This window comes from Euprymna scolopes, chromosome 20, assembly GCF_053919585.1.
Source record: "Euprymna scolopes isolate OS-2025 chromosome 20, ASM5391958v1, whole genome shotgun sequence".
Taxonomy (NCBI): domain Eukaryota; kingdom Metazoa; phylum Mollusca; class Cephalopoda; order Sepiida; family Sepiolidae; genus Euprymna; species Euprymna scolopes.
Window position 1 is genome coordinate 90,101,018 of NC_136501.1, and position 21,582 is coordinate 90,122,599.

General features: G+C 32.2%; 1 protein-coding gene across 12 annotated transcripts in view; it reads left to right on the forward strand.

Annotated features, from left to right (window-relative positions):
* Positions 1-7,723, forward strand: part of LOC145241637 (titin-like) — a 698,616-nt gene extending 690,893 nt beyond the window's left edge. For all 12 annotated transcript variants that reach the window (XM_080104717.1, XM_080104725.1, XM_080104729.1 and 9 more), the window contains one exon: positions 6,660-7,723. The gene's annotated coding sequence lies outside the window, so the exon portion shown is untranslated. The remainder of the gene's footprint in view (positions 1-6,659) is intronic.
* The last annotated feature ends 13,859 nt before the right edge of the window (positions 7,724-21,582 follow it).

Below are 21,582 nucleotides of genomic sequence, written 5' to 3' on the forward strand. Positions count from 1 at the left end.
GCAGGATATTACATTAACTCTAATAAAAGTGACAATCCGCAATTGCATTTTTATTATTATTAATTATTACTTACTAGGAGTTTATTATTATTATTATTATTATTATTATTTTTTTTTTTTTTTTTTTTTTTTTTTTTTCGTGCAAGTAAAATGATATACATATTTGCTTTTTTGTTGTTTCGGCTTCATTTTCTGGTTAATTTCCATTTTTCATGTTTCAAAATTTTTGAGATGAGGATTGAAAATTTGGATTATTTTTAAATTATTCAACCTACTATTTTTATTTGGGATTTTAATCTCACAATGTTTCGTCCGATGTAACCTCCGACCTTCTTTAGGTGCATCTTTCTGAACTCGGGAATCTTGCTACATTCATGAATCTGAACGAAATTTCAAACAACCAAGAAGTAAACGCTCTAAATAATTTGTTATCGTCTTCTTAGAATCATCTATACTAAAGATTGAGCCTTCAACCTCCAAAAGACTGTCATAGAACTGATTGTTATTTAGCACTTGTATCAGTTATGGCATATGTCATTACTTAAGACTATTACACGGTCATGGCTGACAGAACGCAAACATGGATCAGATTCCTGAGTTTGACAGAAAGATTCTCAACAAGAAGCACCTAATATAGGTATATAGGTTACATTCACCGAAACGTTATGAAAATAACATCCAAGATGAGAACAGTAATCTGAATAATACAAATTATGCAAACTCCATTTTTCAATTGTGGTAAAACTTGACTTTTTCCTCGTTTTATGTTTTTGACCACTGTAGTTTAGTTATTAACTCTGCTTAGCATATAAAACACGATATTTAAAAAGATATTAACTCCATTACACGTTATTCTAACACTACACTGGTTTTAATTTCGTGCACAAAACCTACACATAATAATAATAAACCGCATGCTGCATGACTACAATGTGTACACAGTGTGTTTGAGACAAATGTCCCACTTTTTAAAAAGGAAAGAACGAACTTCATATCTAAACAGTTCAAGACAATGCTGCACAAATCATGGCTATTGATCTTCGGATGGTTATCCCTCATTTTAGCAACGGAGGATGCGAGGGGACATGATTCTTATGTAAAAGATCATCAACAGGAATTTAAATCTTCCTTCCAAGGAGTTTTTCAACCCAGGACCAAGTCGTAGTCTCTATGGAACCCAACAAAGATGTACGACCGTCGCTTTCATCTAAATAGAAGAAAGGCAGCATTCTCTGTCCGTGTTTCTGTTTAGTGGAACATCTTACCAGAGGAGGTCATGATGTATCCAGGTTTAAAGTCACCTTGAGCAAAACATTCAGACGATATACAAATGTACAAATCTTATCCTTTTACATGGCTTGTTGCACGTTGCTATTTTCCCCCCCAATAAATTTGATTTTGTGCATTCATTCATTTTTGCAGACTGTTATTCTCATCTACATAGTTGTTGTTGCTTCACCATGTTGCAGCCAACTCATCCTTTGGCCTTCACCAGGTGATGAACCACGATGGGATAGGAATACTGAGTGTTGTAACTTACCATCAGTGATTACTGCCTTTCATAGTTGTTATCTCACCACGCAAACTCATCCTTTGGCCTGCTTGAGTAGGATTGAAACCACTATCTTCAGACAATACTCACCTGGAACCATAAAGACTCAACGCGTCTATGCACTGTGCCATGGGTCCCAAGGATTAAAATAAATAAATAAAAAAAGTTTTAAAATAATAATAAATAAATAAAGTTTATTGTATTTGTACCAATAATTAATGTATTCTAAAAAATGAAAAATGCACCACTTGCCAAATACAGTTCACTCCACGGGCTCAAGGCAAAATCTAGACCTGGAGCATATAGCCATCACAATGTCGATTGAGAGACCCTTGAACACCAGTTTGATCCTGGCAAATCAGCTCGTTCTTCAAGTGGTATGTTTGATGTTTATCTCAATTGTCAATCCAGAATGGCCCTCTTTGAGGAGTTGGATTTTTCCTACATTAAAAACTGACCTTGTGTCTAACATTGCTCTCGTTAGGAGGCAAGTAACTAGGAACAATTCATGGGTTGCAATCTGGCAAGTTGGGCGTGCTAGATGCTGTGAATTAATGAAGCTGTGAAAGTTCTCAGGTAGCCACTTGTGAATTTTCCTGGAGATGTGACATGTAGTTAAATCTTGGTTCCATATATATATATATATATATATATATATATGTCTTTCCCATAGCCACTCTCTCCATCTCGCGCTTAACATCAATGGACAGCAACTTAATTTTGTCATTTGAATTGAGGTGAGTCTCTTTTTGAAAGATGTGGGGTAGCATGGCATGACCTTTGCTGGAAACATGGCCAAAGACTATCAGAGTTTGTATTTGAGAAAACTTGGTCTTCATGACACGTGGGACTTTATGTTATCGACGAGAGTAGAAAGTGAACCTTATGTTTACTTTCATAAGGCTTGTAACTCTTGCTTCCCTTATTTTTTCATTTAGTTCTCACATTCCATGAGCGATGGTTCTGACAAAAGGGGAAGAATTGCTGTTTCTTTGGTCGGAATTTATTCATCTAACACTTATTGTTGGCTAGATTTTGATATTAAGGTAGTATTATTTTTTTAGCTCCTTATATCAACTGGGTTCATGCCTTGTCGGAAGCGATTTCTATCTTCTGCTCATTGTGCAACATGTCTTTAGAAGAACCGCAACTTTACTTTGTTGAGGAGTTTCTTAGGTTTTTTAATGCAGTCCTTTTGGATTTTAGTGATGAGTAGTTGGAGTAGTAAAGATTCTCATTTAGCACTTTCCTCATAGTCTTTCCTCCAATACTCATCTCTCTTGCCAAGGACTGCATTACCATCTTACTGCTTTTTTATAGCCTCTCAATGAATTTTGTTGAGTGGACACATTTAGAACACCTACTATGATCCTTCCTGCTAGTCAGACTGCTTCCACATCTTCATTGCAATTCTCCAACTCCTACCTAACGGTCTTCAAGGTATTCAAGGAGCACTGAGCCGCAGCTAAGATTTCCAAATATTTTAGTCATGGAAGTTCTCCAGCAGCAAATCTGGGTTTTCCCATATGAGTTTATGTTGCTGTCATATATTTTAGTCAGTAATTAATGTAATCTCAAAATGCATTTAGTCACCTTGCCTTGATTCGAAACATTATCATAGGATTATGGTGTGACTAATTAAGGTAAACTTTTCGTTATACAAATACAACAATCAAAATGTTTACTATGGTCCTTTCTATTAGTCAGTGCTTTCACACTTGCATCACAATTCTCCAACGCACATCTTACGGTTTACAAAATATTCAAGGAGCACTAAACTGCTGATAAGATTTCCAAATTTCGAATCTTGCATGAATCATCATGATGCGAGTCACTACCTTCCAATATTCCCTTGCTTTCCAGTCGTCCATGGTTTCCAACTCTCAAACCCGTCAGCAGTACAAAGAAGCACCTATCTGTCGACAATCCTTAGCCTTTTGGTTAGCAACAAAGTGTAGTATCTGTTCTGATGCTGCACTTAGTCTATTCTGTCCTTGGTCAATGAAGAGAAATTCTTCTAGAATGAGGCAATTTTTATATTTGTTTCAATCCAGAGTGCCCTTTTAGGAGGAACTGGATTTTCCACATATTAAAAAAACGATCATCTGCTCTCATGGGGAAGCAAGTAAATAGGAACAAAGTGTAGTACCTGTTCTAATACTGCACTTAGTATGTTCTGTCCTTGGTCAGTGAAGGAGAAGTCCTTCTAGACTGAGGTAATTTTAATTTTTGTTCAAATCCAAAATGCCTATATTTAGGAAGCTGAATTTTTCTCATATTAAAAAACGACTTTGTGTCTAATTTTGCCCTCGTGGGGAGACAAGTAAATAGGAACACCTATCTATTGCATGTTATTATTAAATATTTCAAATCATGCCATGTGTGGCTGCAAACTAGGGGAACAAATCCTTCAATTGTACTTCATCAGAAACTTGGTATTACTGTGATTACAGATGCCTTACATGTTCAGTGCTTCAATTAGTTTGGTCATGTAAAACGCGCTACCTCTTAGTACCTGGGTACTAAGGACTGTTGTAGACCAAGAAAGACCTGGCCCAAGTGTCTAAGAAGTGATTTAATTGCATGCAACATGACTAATATCAAACCTTTGAGTGGGACTACATTGAGCACAAATGTGCAACATTGTCTGGTGTTGCCCACCAAGGGGTCTGGGATACTCACAGTATCCTAAATATCAAAACCAGATAATGGAGTTGGGATGATGAAATGGCTTTGAAATTAAGAATATTAAAAAATTTTCAAATTTGTCTCAAACACCGTGTATAAATAAATATATAACTGCAATTTTTTTAAAACCAAGAATGCTTATTAAATAAGTTTGTTTCGAGTATTAAAAAAAAAAAATTCTTGAAAAATTTTAACTAGAAAATATAGTGGTTACAACTTTCTAAACTCATTATATTTTGTTTTTTTTTTTTGTGTTTTTTTTTTAAATTTAAATATGTACTTTAAAATATACAGAATTTTTTCTGTTTTGCTTTGTAATATATTTTGGTAAATCTTCTACTTCATATAAAGCTTTATATAAATTTACTTTCATGCAAAAATTAATTGAAAATGTTTCTGTTTTTAATTTAGTAACATTTTCTTTCATTAAACATATTTTCCAACATTTACTATCAATACAATGTATTTACTATTCTTGTAACAAAATTAACTTTTGGATCAAATATACTTGAGTCATCCCAGAATAAACGCTGATCAAGTGGACATATTTTGCTTTGACACCGATTGAAAAATATTTTGCATCTGTTTGCATTATAAAAGAAAACAATACACACATTTATAGTTTTGTCTGCAGATTTTCTCTATTAAAAAGGATTTATTTACAATTTTTAAAAAATTTAATAACCTAAAACACCTAGTTTTATTTATAAACACGTTTTGATATACACATATTTTTAATAAATAATTATTTGTATAAAATTAAACAAATATATATAGTATTGTTAAAATGTTTTTATAAATCTCCTAAGTTTACAGAACAAAACGTTTTGTAAAAAAACTGTTTTTTAATTAAAAATGTGAGTATAATAATAATAATAATAATAATAATAATAATAATAATAATAATGATAATAATAATAATAATTGTGCATTTTTAAGCTATTTAGTAAAACTTTTTGTAAATAAAACTCATTTTTTATGATAAAACGTTTGTAAATATATTTTTATTTAATTAAAATGTTTGTATAATGAAACGTGCTTTTAACATTCCCATTCAAATTTAGAAAACCATTCTTAACATAGAGAAGTGACATTGTTAATTGGTCACTTGCCGTGAACGAAACTTATCTAACATGAAAACAAAAAATGTTAAAATCTGCAGGTGCTAAAACATTCTTTAATAATAATTTTTTTAAAAATGAGATGACAAAGTTATTAATGTGCATATCGTTTTGTTTACAATTCAACTGATAACAGAAATAATAAGGCAATATATGTCCGTTTGGTCGTTGTTAATACCGGGGTGCCTTAAATATATTTAATCCAGACTTTTTTTTTCTTTAGATTAAGTCAATTTGCAATATTAATTTGTAACTCATTTTGTAGTTATTTAATATAAATCAATAAAGGAATAATTTCTATAAACTATAATTATATTTTAAAGATTGGCACTTATACTTAATAGCTCCCACCTCCTGCAAAAATATAGAATGACAGCAAAATATTATGAAAAACTTACTTGTTAGTGAAAACTTAAAAATTATGGAAAATGAACAATTATTTTCAATGTTATAAACTAGAATGGTACAGGATTTATCAGATCTGCTCTATGAAAGCCGACTCAAGAAACATTTTCTATTTGCCGATAATTACATGGTGATATCCTTTTGTTGTACAATCTCCTCAATGGACCTTATGATATACCTTGTGAGCTATTATTTACTCCGGCACCAGAAAAATATCTATGCAGACATTATAAGAAATTATTTCACCACCTGTTCAATTGAACTGTGGGAGGGCTGCTCTCAATTAGGATCCCTGGACATTTTAATAGATTTCCAAATAAGATAATAAATTCACCAGCGACACAATAAATTAAGGTACATTTAGACAGATGCTGGGCACTGTATTCTCTTCTGTATAAATTGCTACCACCTTTTTCTTACTTGGCAACTGAAGCGTGCTTGTTTTTTTTGGGTTTTTTGCCAAATAAATTTAATTGAATTATGCATAATCCTCGAATGTTGCCATTTTGAAATACGTTTCACTTAACTTGATCAAAATGTTTGAGTTAACTCCCCTGATTATTTTAACCACTTCAAAATGGCGACTTGTGAAGACTGCATATTTTATTTTATTTAATAATATTGAAAATAGTTGATTATTTTCTGTAATATTTGGTGTCAGCTTAGAGTTTTTGTAACCAAGTATGTTCTACATAACATTTTGCTATTATTTGATATTTTTGCTAGGGTGGGGGGGAAGTCTATTATTGATAAGTGCCTAAAGATTTTCTAAGAGAGCTTTTTCATAATAAGCAAACTCTGTTGAGTTCTTGTAACTTATAGATTAACGCTGTTTTAATCTCACTAATCTGCTTCCGATGTACTCATGGCTTGTGGTCTCTCTTCACCTTCAGAATTCTCAACAACCGATGCAAGTGATTGGATCCACGATTCCAGCGAATACATAATCTACTTATAATATTTGAGAATATATCTATGCAAACATGGTTAAAAGGCTCTATTCAAGGATTATTGTCTACCTGCTTAAAAATTTTTTTACCCCTATTAAAAAGAAATGTTTTAGCTTTACCCCCTCTCTTCCTATGAAGACTTGTCAATGGAAATCTCTGCTACAACTATGAAATAAACTGTGATTTGTTAATTTTTTGTTGATTTTCTGTAGCTATATAGAATATGGGATAGATTCAGTGTTAACTGGGTAATATCTAATTCCTATTGGATCATAAAAGATTCCTTGTTATGAATATGTTATTTGACTGTAATATCTGAAATATTTAAAACCAGTCTTGGTTTCAAATTATCGGAGCTACCTCCCTTAGGGTGAAATTTAAGTTATCTCCAAAGGAGATAATTCCGAAAATTTTAAACCAACATCAGAAAATATTTCTCTGGTTATTTAAAAAAAAAATAAAATTAAAAAATCAATAATAATTTAATCACAGAAAAAAAACTTTAAATTTGTTGATATTATTTTTGAAAGTTTTGTATTTCTGAGATAATAAGGCATTTTTTGGCCCTCCTATAACTTTCGTTTATGAACAGAGAAACTCATTTCTGCGTTTTATCATCTGATTTACCCTGACAAGTTAAACATCAGTGACATAAAATGCAGTATGACATATCTGCTCATAATATTTTTAAAAGCCTTATTGAAATAATCTTAGAAAAAAAAACATTTTGTTTTTCTTTAAAAAAAAGTAAATAAATAAAATAAAAAAAAATGAAATTATTTTAAAGTTAATAAACTGTGAAAAAAAAAAACATCTAATAAACCTGGGAATAGGTAACACATCTAGTTATACTGAATCTCTTCAAATGTTACTGGTTTCATATTATATATAGCTATAGTTATATTTTTAGTTTTGTCCTCTTGTTTTTCTACTTCCGCTCTTATGACCCCTATATTGTTGTTGCCTGTACTTTGGGTATGTAAATAAAATCTACTCCTTTCAATATAGACCTTGTTTTTTGTTTTCATTATGTTTTGTCATAAATCAGCAATGTCCAATAGACCATTGCTATTCGTCACCGATTGTTATTTAGTCATGCATTCCTATTGTTCCATGTCACCTTTTTGCCGATTCTGTTTTCATTGGTATCATTTCCATTTTTCAAAAATATATCGCCAAAATGTTCCATATTCACACTCTTTCATAAAAAATGTATTTTGGTGTTTATACAGTATAGAGTACAACCGAAAATTACATTCCAAGTAAAAACGGTTTGATATACTTGAGAATCATGCAAAATAAGAATTCTCACCAAAAATTAGGAAAAATGTTCAAGTAAGATTTTTATTAATAATAAAAATCAGTTATCATATTTTGCTGATCCGCCTTGGTTAAATGACTTATCCTCCCGTGCTTTGCCGGATTTTCGCTCTTATCAATGGCAGATCGCCAAAATACAATAAAACTTATTTTTATTTTTTATTAAAATTCTACTTGATAATTTTTCTTAATTTTTAATTTAGGTTCCTATTTTTACCTAATATATGAATATATCAAAGGTTTTCTCATTAATTTATTTGAAACTACGATTTTCACCTGTGTAACCGTGTTTTCACTTGTGCTTTTATCTTTATAAGCTATTTAAAATATTATTTAAATAAATAAAAAAAAATAAATGGATTGACCATAGTCGAGAACGACCTAAATGTTCCCTTTTTATTGACTACTACATCGAGATATGTTCTATTTATGCTGTACTTATAAGAATAACGACAACACTTATGTATAAAGATGTATATCTTTCTTGTCAGTATCGGTGAAGGACTGTGAGGTAGTGAAGAAGGAAAATACACACACGACTTGATAGAATGGTTTTCTCAGACGCAATAACTAGTCGGCTATGGATCTCAATTGTGGTTTAGATTATATAACGATTTTGGACACCCATGTATCCACCTGTAAACGCCTGTTCTGGAATTTCACCTTCACTGTTAATGTCACCGGGCGCCTAGGAGTAATTTTTTCTCGAAATAGTGTATTATACAAAATTTCCATTGAACCATAATTAAGATTTAAAAAAAAAAAAGAAGAAATTATTTTAATAAAAGATAGAAGCTTCAAAATTCAATCCAGCGTTAAATATCTTGATTTGCTTCAGTTTATGTTTATCCGTTACACCTCTGCATTTTAATGTCCTTCCCTAAATTACTTTTTAATTCATGAATTTTCTTGTAGCTAGAAATAAAGTATGATGGGATTTACTTATTCACGGAACTTTCTAAATGCACTTATATGGCAAGCAATCTTTTGAAATGTCATGTTGCTTAAGTTATAGAACTATTTTGAGAAAGGTGATCATATGTATTTTTGAAATTCAAATCATTGTTTCTTCATCTCATCAAACATATAAACTCATTATTATGCTCCATGCGCAGTTTTGTAAAATTGTGTATGGAATCTGTGCAAAAACTTAAATTAATATCCCATCTGAAGAAACGTTTATTTAAGCCTATATTTTCTGAACGAAAAATACTAACTACGTTAACACTTATTGAAGGTAAGCTGTGAAGTATCCTAAAACTTGGAATCTTTCTCAAGATACATTTCGATTCATGTTTCTTTGTTTAGTTTTTTTTGTTGTTTTTTTTTTCTATTTTCAACCTGACAGAATAAAACAAAAGCAACAGTAGTTCACATTATAGTAAACATTTTCTTAAAAAAAAAAAAAATGGTCAGCGTAACTAATAAAATTTAAATATGTTTATTTTCAACGACTTCAGTAATCATCGACCGACGTAATTTGCTGTACATGGATATTTCTTCATCAGTATTCTTCCATTGTAGTTTTTTCTGACTTTTTCGTATTTCTGATATAGTCGTGTAAATCTGCTTAGGACGAATATTCTTGCTATGATGTTCATCAGTTTTGGGTGTATTTCATTCCTAATTGTACATTGTATGAAATTTAATTGTGTAGTATATGAATGTTGATGACATAGATGCTATAGAGTGCTTCACTCTTCGTTAGGTTTATTTGTAATATTTATTTCGAAATTATAACAAAATAAGTTTTCTTATCTTCTCCTGGAGGTTATTTCACACATAATTATGTTTTCTTTCATTAAAGTTATAAAAAAAAAAGTAAGAAGTATGGCGTAGTTTGCTTGAAGCATTGTTAAAGAATAAAAGGTATTTTTAGAAGGCCAGAACAATGCAGGAAAGTACAGCCGTTGTATGAAGACAAATAAATAAATATACGAATAATAAATAATTCAATATTTTTTCTTTATTTATTTATTATTTATTTATTTATAATTCAACATTTTTTTTATTTATTATTTATTTATTTATAAATAAGTAATAAATATATAAATATGAAATATTGAATTATGTATTTATTTATATATTTATTTATCTCCTCACAACGACTGTACATTGCTGCATTGTTCTAGTCTTCTAAAAATACTTTTTATAAAAAAGTATTACGTTCATTGTTCAGTATACGAAGTTTGATGACAGCGATATCATAGGAGTTTTCATTCTTATTAAATTACACTTTTTTTAAAATGTATTCTGAAATCATAATACGTTTTCCTGTTTCTTTCTAGAGATTATGTCACTTGTAATCATATCTTATTTCGTTAAAATTACAAAAAGAATTACATTTTGAATAATTTCATAGAGTTTAGAAAATCATTTTTTGTTTATTCTAGATATTTGAAAAATGCCTATTAATTTTGTTATAAGTTAACAATTTCTATTATATAAGTTATTTTTTTGTCTCGCCCCATAAAGATGATATCAAACATATAAACTCATTATTATGCTCCATGCGCAGTTTTGTAAAATTGTGTATGGAATCTGTGCAAAAACTTCAATTAATATCCCATCTGAAGAAACGTTTATTTAAGCCTATATTTTCTGAACGAAAAATACTAACTCTACGTTAACACTTATTGAAGGTAAGCTGTGAAGTATCCTAAAACTTGGAATCTTTCTCAAGATACATTTCGATTCATGTTTCTTTGTTTTGTTTTTTTTTGTTGTTTTTTTTTTCTATTTTCAACCTGACAGAATAAAACAAAAGCAACAGTAGTTCACATTATAGTAAACATTTTCTTAAAAAAAAAAAAAAATGGTCAGCGTAACTAATAAAATTTAAATATGTTTATTTTCAACGACTTCAGTAATCATCGACCGACGTAATTTGCTGTACATGGATATTTCTTCATCAGTATTCTTCCATTGTAGTTTTTTCTGACTTTTTCGTATTTCTGATATAGTCGTGTAAATCTGCTTAGGACGAATATTCTTGCTATGATGTTCATCAGTTTTGGGTGTATTTCATTCCTAATTGTGCATTGTATGAAATTTAATTGTGTAGTATATGAATTTTGATAACATAGATGTTATAGAGTGCTTCACTCTTCGTTAGGTTTATTTGTAATATTTATTTCGAAATTATAACAAAATAAGTTTTCTTATCTTCTCCTGGAGGTTATTTCACACATAATTATGTTTTCTTTCATTAAAGTTATAAAAAAAAAGTAAGAAGTATGGCGTAGTTTGCTTGAAGCATTGTCAAAGAATAAAAGATATTTTTAGAAGGCCAGAACAATGCAGGAAAGTACAGCCGTTGTATGAAGATAAATAAATAAATATACGAATAATAAATAATTCAATATTTTTTCTTTTTTATTTATTATTTATTTATTTATAATTCAACATTTTTTATTTATTATTTATTTATTTATAAATAAGTAATAAATATATAAATATGAAATATTGAATTATGTATTTATTCATTTATTTATTTATCTCCTCACAACGACTGTACATTGCTGTATTGTTCTAGTCTTCTTAAAATACTTTTTATAAAAAAGTATTACGTTCATTGTTCAGTATACGAAGTTTGATGACAGCGATATCATAGGAGTTTTCATTCTTATTAAATTACACTTTTTTTAAAATGTATTCTGAAATCATAATACGTTTTCCTGTTTCTTTCTAGAGATTATGTCACTTGTAATCATATCTTATTTCGTTAAAATTATAAAAAGAATTACATTTTGAATAATTTCATAGAGTTTAGAAAATTATTTTTTGTTTATGCTAGATATTTGAAAAATGCCTATAAATTTTGTTATAAGTTAACAGTTTCTATTATATAAGTTATTTTTTGTCTCGCCCCATAAAGATGATAAAACATAAAGGAAAATGAATATTTAATTGTTTTTTTATAAAAAATAAATTTGTTGGGATAATTGGTTGCACCAGATTCGCTTCTCATAATTCATTTCATATCAAATACATCAATTGAAATTATTTTTCAGGATATTTTAAAATAAAATGCATTCATGATTTAAAAAAAAAATTGTTTATAAGTAAAATTAATTGTATAAAAAATACCATTTTGGCATCAGATGATTTCAATTATTTTCAAGGTAAGTTTTTTTAGACAGTCAAACATTGTTGTCTACAGGTAAGTTTTCTTATAATTTGTTATTCATAATCGAATGCAAAGTTTTAGCTGTTCAAAATATGATTTCATTTTTTAGAAATATTTTGAAAATCATTATATACATAAAAAAACACAATATTTATATGCGAAAAGCATTATTATTAAGACTGAGAAAATAACTTTTTTTTAATAAGTTGTTTAAATTAACTTCTACACCGATATCTAACGTGTGTTGCAATGTTTATATATCGCCGTAAGACCTCTTTATCAAAAAGTGGATGTTCAAATGTACATTTTTATAATGTACATTTATTTATTAAGAACATCATTATTATTAATGAGAAAAGTCCCCTTTAAAATAACTAATTTTAATAACTTGTTTCAATGAACTTTTACGCAGAGATCTAATGTGTGTAGTCATTTTTCACAATATATTTTGAAATAAAACCTCTTTATAAAATAGTGGATGCATAAATGTACAGTTTTACAATCATTTTACATTTATTTGTGAATTATTATTATTATTATTATTATTATTATTATTATTTACTCACTAGTAATCACACAGGTCATCATCAAATGTTTCTTTTTGAGAAAAACTTATGGTGTTCTCTGGAGTCTGAGTGACAGCAAGTTTCCCCAGATTTCAGTACTCTCCACCTCTTTCGATAATTTTTGCAGATGAATTCGCATTATCACAACGGCCACCTACCATTGATTCCTCATTAGCAGCAACCATTAATTTTCACTGGAATTTGGATGGCGATAAGACTCTCCAAGGTTCAAGTCATCTTTGCACTCATTAAGTGGAGATCTGGCTAGTGCTTTCTCTCCCCAATCTTTCCATCATCCTTGACCCTCACTTATTTGGTGTGGCGCCTGTTTATAGCGACACACGCAAAGGGGGGGGGTAGCGAAGGAAGCGGCACAGGAGAGGCTTAACTTCTAATAATACAGTTTCAGTTTCCATGATTCCATGTGATGTTCCTTTGTGTTTTACATCTGTAGCATTTTCTGCATGTCCATTATACCTAAAATCAAATGGCGTTTATGAACAGAATTTCTTTCCAAGGGCTTTCCAGATGTAGAACATACTATCACAGGACTACTTCCATGTAGCCTATAACATGGTCAAGTTCAGTTTAAAATTTTATCAGTTTTTTCGATCCTCATATTGTGTTGTTATCCAGTTGACAATCTCATGATTTATAATTTTAGTTTAAGATCAATGATTATTTCTTATTTTATCATTACTACCAGCAGTGCAAGATTTTGCTTTAAACAAAATCAAATAAAAATAGCAATTAAAAGAATTGTTTTGGGCATTGGGAAAATTTTTCCGATTCCAAAACCCCTAAAGTTCCGATTTTTTCCGATGCCCGATCTCGATTCCAATTAATCGTCCCAACACTAGAATTTATACATACAAGTACATAAATATATACACATACTTATATATATATATATATTGCATAAAAGTCAACAATGGAACAGAATCGAATCAAGGCAACAAATCTTACACATACTGCAGGAACAATAGACTTAATTACAGAATGTAGGTTAGTGTTCGGGTTCTTATGGCTGTAATATAATGATAAATTGGGCTTGTAGTTTGGTGGAAAGGAGTTATTGCTTAGGTCTAATGTGAAGTCTAAGAAAGTTAAAAAATTTGGCTACTTTGTTTTGCTATCCTCAGTTAAGCTGAAAACTGGGGGGGGGGCGACTTAATTTGGGTCTATAACCTCCTTTATGGGCATTACAACCTCCCTCAGGATCTTTTCTTCATTTTGGCACCCAAACGTGGACTGAGAGGACACAACGAGATTTCGGCTAAACCAACGAAAAACCGCAGTTTCGATCCGCATATCGACCCCCTGGAAGAGACTGCCGCTTGAGATTGTCACTACACCAACAACGGATCAGTTCAAAACGAAGTTGGGCAAGTGCTGACCAACTATATTTTTGATCGTCAAAGTTTGCAGCGCAACTCTCTCCCTCCCTCTGTGTTCACTTTCTTTCTTTTGTTTTTTTTTCTCTCTCTTTCTTTCTCCCCGCGTATCAGATATAATGTAATGTTTTAACCTATGCTGAATAAATTGAATTGAATTAAATTGTACACGAACGTGAGTATCCTTGCTATTTCCATGCTGACTTATGACAAATTGGAAGCATTTTATGTCACGATCGCTAGAGGATTACTGTACAGAGCTAACGGCCTCCCTCTATCCAATTTTTTTTTCAACAGAGAACCCATTTCATGCATTGAGGAACTCCATCTACCCCTGTGTGGTATACTCGGTGCCAAATGACGATGCACGTTAATTCTGTGAAGATAGAAGTGTGAGAAGATGATTGAATTAATCAATATCTGCATGACTAATCAGCGGAGTTGATATTATCGTCCAAATAGTAGTTCAAAAGTTATTTTATATATTAGATTAGTGCAAAAATAATGTTATATATATATATATATATATATATAATTCTGTGAAGATATGCGAGCGAGATGATTGAATCAACCAAAGGGGAAACTACCTTGTGGTCAATTGATGACTCTGTGTCTAGGAAAAACTTATATATATATATTATAACTTAAATTTATATAGATATGGTTAACGCACAATGTGAAGAATTCAGATTAAAGGAATTATCAAGCGAGATGTTCAAATGTCTCATTTGTGTGAAAGGTTCCACGGATGGGTTATAAAGATTGATACCAAAATATATGCAACCATTGGAAGAAACAGTAATAATAGTGCAAAGAAACGAAAGTGAACTGTCACGTCTGTTATGCAGCACTATTAGAAAACTTCCGGTTGCACTTGAAAATGTAAAAAAAAATGTAGGGTAGAATAGTTTCAATGGACAAAGAAATTAGATCAAGAATCCTTAGAATTATGGAGTAGAATCCAAACATTATGTTGCAAAAAGTAACAGAAGAATACTAGCAACTAATATACAAAAAGAATAAAAAATTAATACTCGGACTGAAGAGAAGAACGTTGTCCAAATACAAAGTTTAAGACAACAAAATAAGATTTTTTTTTTTTACATAGGAGTCACCACTTATCAATGTTCGGAAGCCACTCGAGGATAATGGTTAATGAGTGTACAGTAGTCAATGGGACAATATCGTAGTAATCGTTAGTAGTGGAAATTTGGTAAATTGGATTACTTAAGAGGAAAGCAGGCAAACGGAAGAAAGTTTCACAGACATGCAGTTCTAAGATAGAAGCTTTGTTCATGGAATCTACGTTTAGGTTTAGACACAGATAAAGAGTAGAGGAAATTATTGATAGTGGTTTCAGCTAGACGAGTGTTTTTCGTAAAAGTTTGGAGAGGGGGGACGATAGACTGGAGCTCAGACAAGCATTTGCCATGAAAATAGCGATAAAGCAGAGGCAGTCTCGCAACGTCTCTTCTGTGAGAAAGAGGTTGCAGGGAAAAGAAAAGGGCATCCCCCATTAGACTACGAAGTCTATTTTGAAGTCTGTCAAGGCAGAATAAGGCTTTTCTAGCAGCTCCTGCCCAGATATGGTAACAGTACTCCATCATTGGATATATATGGCTCTTATGTAGGTAGATATCTACTGAAGCGGCAAAAGGATTCCATCATTTTTCCAGCAACCGTTGGCAACAAAATTAGATACAAAATAAAGAAAAAATATATGTAGTTCATGTGGTGGGAAGCATATTAAGAAGGATTGATACTTTATGAAGGGAGATATACTTTGATTGTGGGCATATACGCCATAAAAGTTTCCATGTTTTGTAAAACAGAGACAAGTAAAAACAAAGTTGTAAACTAAAGTGAACGTAGTTTTGTCTGAAAACGAAAAAAGAAAATACTTCAATATAAAAATAAATGGTTAGGCCGTGGAATTACACATGATTCGGGAAGTGATATCTCGGTAATAAACGAACAAACTTGGAAAAATAGGTAATCTATCGTTGACGAACGGAGAAAATGTTAAGTTTTGAGACATTGTGTTGAACAAAGATGGCGGCGTAGTTCAGATCAGTAACCAAGATGGCGACCAAGAATCAAATGCGGTCCGTCGCGTAGTTAACCTCTTAAGTTCTGAGATATTATGTTGAACAAAGATGGCGGCGTAGTTCAGATCAGTAACCAAGATGGCGGCGAAGAATTAAATGCGGTCCGTGACGTAGCAAATGGCGAACTGATTGAATCCAAAATTCGACGATTTTTATAATAATTTTGCGACGTTTTGATTGGTTGTTTAGCACAGCCGTTGGTTATAAAAATGATTGGCGAATCCATTCGTCTTATACCCCCATCAAAAACATTTTACAGAAAAAATACCAGGAGTATGAGGAAAGAAATTGAATTTTAAAGGTGAATTAAAATGTAACATTTCGTTTATGGGAAGAACTCATAAATTGAAAGTGTATGTGCTCCCTGGTACAGAAAATCTTTTTGGTTAAATATGGGAATTAGCAATTCTTTCTGTAACAAAGTTAACGTGACAAAGAAGAATAAGATGAAGTAAATAGAAAGGTTTATTATGGATTTGAAAAACGAATTTTCTTCTGCATTTTTAAGAAGGATTTGGTTTGTGCACAAAAACAGAAGTTAACTTCGAATTAAAAGAAAATGTTAAACCAATTTTGAAACCAAAGTTAAAAATAACATTTCGGACACTGGACGCAATAAATGATGAATTAGAAAGGTTGGAGAAAGTTGTCATAATTTCAAAAGTCGATTACTCAGATTGAGCGTCTTCAACCGTATATATAAAAAATGAAAAACCGAAAAATCAGTATGTGCTAATTTTTGGACAGGATTACGTGACTGTTTGAATGACCATGCAAATCCTTTACTTTCTCCAAATGATATATTCACTAAATTAAACAGAGATAAAGTATTTTCAAAGTAAGGTTTGTCAGAGGCTTATCTTGAAGTTAAAATCAGTGAAGAATGTTCGAAGTAAAACACTTATAAATGTTTTTTTTTTTTTAACTGAATCGTCTTTATTTTTAACTGAAGATAACCCCAAGCCTATTCCAGCAAATAATGGGCACGATGTTGGCTGGTATGGAATATGCAATCGCATATTTGGATGATATTTTGATCGAAATCCAAAATGAGATTCAACAAAAAACGCATATGAGAGAAGTATTTCAGAGAATTGAGGAATACGGGTTAAAGCTATGTGTTTAAAAACGTGAGTTCTTTTAAATAAGATAAAATATTTAGGACAGATTATTGATAGTAGAGAAAAAAACCAAACCCAGGAAAGTCTGAGACTATAGATAACATGCCAGTGCCTGATAATTTGGCTAAACTCAAGGCGTTCTTGGGATTAGTAAGCTATTATAGCAATCACAATATCACAAATATATGATATGAAAACTACGTTAAATAATTTGATGAAAAATGATGAAAAGTGACTATGCTCAAAAGAATGTGAACATGCTTTAAAAAAAATAAAGAAAAGTTGTTTGTTAGCAGACGTGTTGTTAACATATTCCGACCCCCAAAAAAAGAAAATTATTGTAGAAGCAGATGCTAGTAATGAAAGACTTGGTTCTGTATTGCTTCATAAATTCGAGGACGGGTTTACGTAGCTAACAGCACATAGTGTGAGAAGGTTACTGTTCACAAAAAGAAGTTAGTCAACTTGAAAAACAAGGTTCACCAATAATATATACTGTAAAGAGTTTGGAAGAGTTTGCAAGCAGGTCATACACCACTGATGAAAATATTTTGTTCAAAAAATACCACACAGCAAATCGACTACACAGCAAATCGACTACACAGCAAATCGACCACACAGCAAATCGACTACACAGCAAATCGACTACACAGCAAATCGACCACACAGCAAATCGACCACACAGCAAATCGACCACACAGCAAATCGACTACACAGCAAATCGACTATGGCGTTAATTCTACTGAATTATAATTTAAAAATAGAATATGCAATTTCAAAAAGTACGGTCATACGGATGGGTTATAAAGATTGATACCAAAATTTATGCAACCATTGGAAGAAACAGTAATAACAGTGAACTGTCACGTCTGTTATGCAGCACTATTAGAAAACTTCCGGTTAAACTTGAAGATGTAAAAAAAAAAATATGCAGGGTAGAATAGTTTCATTAAAAAATGAAAATCAAGGAATTAGTGTATCACTGTTTTCAATATGCGAACAGGTATTATTATATGCAGCTAGAGCGGTAATGCCAGGTAGTCTGCAGAAGAAAATTCTTTAATGAGAAGCTTTACTTATTGGCCGAGGATGCACTTAGATATAGTAAAGTTGGTGAAACAGCGCAGAGGATGCCAACTGGCAACAAGTAGAAATTCAACCATGGCCAAAGACACATGTCCCATTGACTCGATTGCATATCGACTATGCAAGGCCCATAAATGGATCTTATTATGTGATCATTGTGGACAGTTTCACTAATTGGCCAGAAATTGTTAAGTGCAGGAATCTGCCTGCAACAAATACAATAAATGAACTTAATAAAAGTTTTAGTCACTTTAAACTCTCATTAGTAAGCGACAATGAAAGCCGGTGTTGCTTCACGAAGGAAAAGAGACAAAACAAAAAAAAATTGTTATCACACGTGGCAGCATTGACTGCGACAATCGCAAAGTCAACTAGATAATAAATGGAAACCGAACGATGTTGTATGTACGACTCAAAATAGTCCCGAACAATTCAGTCCACACGCTCCAGCACAATCCCAAACAATTTCGTCCACATGACACAACACGATTCTGAACAACTCTATTGATTCGAACCCGAACACCTTCGTTGATTTGACATGACATAATTCTGAACAACTCTGCCAACTCAAACTTGAACACCTCCATCGATTCGACATGACACGGTCCCAAACAATTCCATTGATTCGAGCCCGAATACCTCTATCAATTCGATACAATACAACAGGTTACCAGAGCAACCTCAACAGTTACTCTCCAAATGACTCTCTTAACGGCTTTTTATAGCCCTCGGACGAACTCATTTTCGTCGTAGGTAGGCACGACTAAGGCATTGACATGCAATTCCTGAGCACTTCTGCGCATGCCTCTCACACCCGGTTTATAGGAAGAGAAATCAGGGAATTATGTAACTCATTGTCCATTGATCATGTGACAACACCAGTGTAATGTCCAAGATTGAATGGACAAGCAGGAAAATTTGTGGACACATTTAAATGAGTTTTGGAGAAAGATTAAGGCATGGAAACAAATGAAAGAATATTCTGAAATTTTTGTCAGTAGAATCACGCAAAATCTGATTACGGCATCAGGTTTATTGGCCACAGAGTTAGTTTTTGTAAGAAAAACATGGTCTGTGTTTGATAGACTGTTGTCTAGTCCGATGAAGAAAACTATTAAAAAAAGAAAACCTAATGTGTATAAGCCAGTTGACGAAGTGTTTTTGCAAAAATTGTACGTCTGGAAAAATGTATTAGTAGAGAAGGAATAATAACTAAAAGAACTGGACAGGTCATATATGGCATGAAAGGAAAAATATTTTGGTGCAAAAGACATTGGAATTAATTGAGATCCAGATACAATAAAGAAGTCACAAAAAATATGGCAACAATAATATTCTAATATTCATTTCCTTCGAGTCACTAGGGACCAAATTGATTGGAAGTGGGTAAAAAGCAATAACTGTTTTTCATTCTTACTGACAGATGTTAAAACGTTCAATAAATAAACACTGGAACTAGGTGAAACAGTCAATCTGCCGGCTTTCCGTTTCTTTTTTGCTTTCTTTGTTTTTGTTTTTCTTTTTATTATAATAGCACAGATACTCGAAGGGTAAAAGTGTAGCATATTCATATTAAAACTTCAATCTCTCAGCCCCTCCCCCTTCTATCAGTCTCTGTTTCTTTCTACCTTTCCCTTTCCTCTGTTTTCCTCTCCATCTTCCCAACCTCATCTTTCTCCTCTACAAAGCCCATTTCTCACTCGCTGGACATGTACATACATACACATAGACAAGTTTTATTTATCTAAATTCCTCGATGAATGAGTCGGCATAAGGGAATTAACTCCTTGATAAAAACATCACAGTTACTTACCTTTAAAATGGCTGAATAAAATGACTGAAAAAGCAAGACCAGACCCCCCTCCCTCCTATATCGAATCTTTAATCAGTTGGCCCCGCCCACAATGACTTTTCTTTTTGTATTTTATTTTTTAAATTTAGATATTTTTTTTCCGGATAACGCCAAACAAGAATATATCAACTTTGTGGCTATCGGTTTTGTAATTTTGACTTTTAGTTGAACGAACACACACACATACACACACACACACACACACACACACACACACACACACACACACAACTACTATCTACTACAACGCCTACTATACAACACAGCACAACGGAATGTGTAAATATATCCACAGGACCATCTGTAGAAGTTGAATATATAGTGCAGCAGCAAGTCCTGGAAACATGTTTACCAGGAAAAAACAGTTGGAAATCCACTATACAATTCCTACAGTTCTTCACCTTGAAAACGGAGCCATAAAACCTGACATAGTGATATGGTACAAGAAGGAGAAAGAAACAACCTTAGTAGAAGTTATTAATCTCAATGGTGCATGGTTAAACAAAGTCGAGAAGGAAATGATAACAAAATACCAAATGTGCAACATAAACAGAAACTGGAATCTTAGGAAGATCTTCATTTGTCCAGTAATTATAGAAGCAACATGAAGACCCATGAAAAATAATTTCAAAACTATCTGCCAAATATATCCCGTGAAACAAGTGCAAGAGAGATACAAATAATTGCACTTATAGGGGCAGTTAGAATCTTAAGATCTCTCAATTAAAATGTCTGAGATAACGAATGCATGTTTGACATCCAGTAGGATGTCCCACCCTCAACTAAAAGAAAACAAGTAGAGAGAAGGGCAATTGCAGGGAATTTTTTTTTTTTTTTTTTTTTTTTACATTTTCACCCCAAACCAGGCATATTGCCACTTTGATGTAGGGGGCTACTACCAGGGACATAAGCTACAGGGGTACTATGTGGGGAGTTGGGCAGCAAGATGTCGGTTCATGTTACACTTGAACTTCTGTATGTCAGTACAGATAGGGAAGCAGTAACCCGGAAGGGGAATTCCAAAGTCTAGTGGTTCTGAGGAAGAAACTACTGGAGTAGAAAGCTCTCTTGCATCTAGAGATCTCTACTGTGTAGAGGTGTAATTTAGCTGCTTATCGGGTTTGTTAGGGGTATTTACGTCGAGGGAGTACAAGTGCTTGCAGTTCGTCAGAGCATTCACCATTAAAATACTTGTAGAACAGGCAGAGGGATGCAACATTTCGTCAGTGGGATAGAGGCTTAGATGACAGTTCAGGACCTATGAGGTTGAGGACTCTCTTTTGAACCTTG